Genomic DNA, 2,165 nt, shown 5'->3' on the forward strand with positions numbered 1-2,165 from the left:
ATTAAAAAATGTAAATAGAAATTGCCCATTTTCCTTACGGCATGGCTTACCACCAAAATCACCCAAATACATAGCATTTAGTATATTAGAAAATATAAGAGACAAACAAAAAAATGTTTTGAAAACATTTGGAGCATGTAGAAGGCATGTAATTTTTGTCATGACACTGAAAATTTTGCAGGAGTGTTACTATTACTTTATGCATGATAAAAAGAATCCAAGGACAAGAAAATGTTTTACATTTTCCTTTGAATCATCCTTATAGATGAAATCCACAGAAATCAGGGCAGAGGACAACGCTACCACTGTGACACAGTTTCTCCTCCTGGGATTTTCAGACCTTCCCAACTTACAAGGGATTCTGTTTGGGATGTTCTCCATAATTTACTTAATCATCTTGATTGGAAATAGTTTCATAATTGTGATAACTAGAATTGATCCTGCACTACAGAAGCCCATGTATTTTTTCCTGGCAAATTTTTCTACTCTTGAAATCTGTTATGTATCAGTCACACTTCCTAGGATTCTGTTCAACATTGCTACTCAAGACAGAAGCATATCTGTACTGAGCTGTGCCACACAAATGTGTTTCTTCCTTATGCTGGGAGCCACTGAGTGTTTCCTGCTGGCTGTGATGTCCTATGACCGCTATGTGGCCATCTGTAACCCTCTGCACTATCCTCTGGTCATGAACCCAACAAAGTGCACTTGGCTGCAGCAGGTTCCTGGCTGGGAGGTATCCCAGTCCAGATAGGACAAACCTGTCAGATATTCTCTCTACATTTCTGCAATTCTAACCAAATAAAACATTTCTTTTGTGACTTACCGCCCATTCTCAAGCTGGCCTGTGGGGATACTTCAATGCATGAGCTGTCTGTCTACTTAGTGGCTATGCTGTTTGTTGCTTTCCCTTTCACACTGATACTTGCCTCTTACAGCAAAATCATTGCCACCATTCTGAAGCTGCCAACAGCCACAGGACGGGCAAAAGCATTTTCCACATGCTCTTCCCATTTGCTTGTGGTGTTTTTGTTTTTTGGATCAGCTACTGTTACCTATTTGAGGCCAAAATCTACCCATTCTCCAGGAATTGACAAACTGCTGTCTCTGTTTTACACTATTGTGACTCCTATGTTCAATCCACTGATATACAGCCTTAGAAACAAGGAAGTGATTGCTGCACTGAAAAAGCTGTTACCTATAAAGTAGTCCTTGGAGCTCTGGAACAAAAGACAGAATGACTGCTTCTTACACAGTTACTGAACAAACAGGTCATCTTTTATTCATTTCATTGAAATATAATCAGTTTATGCTTCTAAAATGTCTGTGCACTTTTGAATGATAGCCTGAAATATATTCTTTTTTAACTATCTGCATATTAATCTGTATATATTTAATAAAATATGATAAACAGAAATATTTTAATATAAATAAAGTACAATGTGAAGCAGTTTTAATAGGAAAAATTTGAGTAAACTTCTAAATTTTTTTAAAAGATTTATTTATTTTATGTATGTGAGTACACTGTTAACTTCTCCAGACACACCAGAAGAGGGCATCAGATTCCATTATAGATGATTGTGAACCATCATTTGGTTGCTAGGTATTGAACTCAGGACCTCTGGAAGAGCAGTCAGTGCTCTTAATAGTTTTCTTTTTTTTTTTTTTTAATTATTTATTACATATAAGTACACTGTCAGTCTCTTCAGACACACCAGAAGAGGGCATCAGATCTCATTACAGATGGTTGTGAGCCACCATGTGGTTGCTGGGATTTGAACTCAGGACCTCTGGAAGAGCAGTCGGTGCTCTTAACCACTGAGCCATCTCTCCAGCCCCCAGCAGTCAGTGCTCTTAACTACTAAGCCCGAGATTTCTAATTTTTGAAATTTGTGTTATAAATACACAGTTAATATTTTAACCAATAGGGGTTGGGGATTTAGCTCAGTGGTAGAGCGCTTGCCTAGGAAGCACAAGGCCCTGGGTTCGGTCCCCAGCTCTGAAAAAAAGAACCAAAAAAAAAAAATATTTTAACCAATAATTATCTCATATGCTGGGATTCTCTCATTCAGCATTATATAAAATTAACAATAGTACTTTAATATCAATGTGCTTTATTGAATTGCTAAATGAATTAATACAATTGTTAATATTAATATGATTTT

At 36.9% G+C, this 2,165-nt stretch overlaps 1 pseudogene; it reads left to right on the top strand.

Annotated features, from left to right (window-relative positions):
• Window positions 1-265: 265 nt before the first annotated feature.
• On the top strand, window positions 266-1,209 carry LOC116900346 (annotated as a pseudogene).
• Window positions 1,210-2,165: the final 956 nt, after the last annotated feature.

Source organism: Rattus rattus, chromosome 5 (genome assembly GCF_011064425.1).
Source record: "Rattus rattus isolate New Zealand chromosome 5, Rrattus_CSIRO_v1, whole genome shotgun sequence".
Classification (NCBI taxonomy): Eukaryota; Metazoa; Chordata; class Mammalia; order Rodentia; family Muridae; genus Rattus; species Rattus rattus.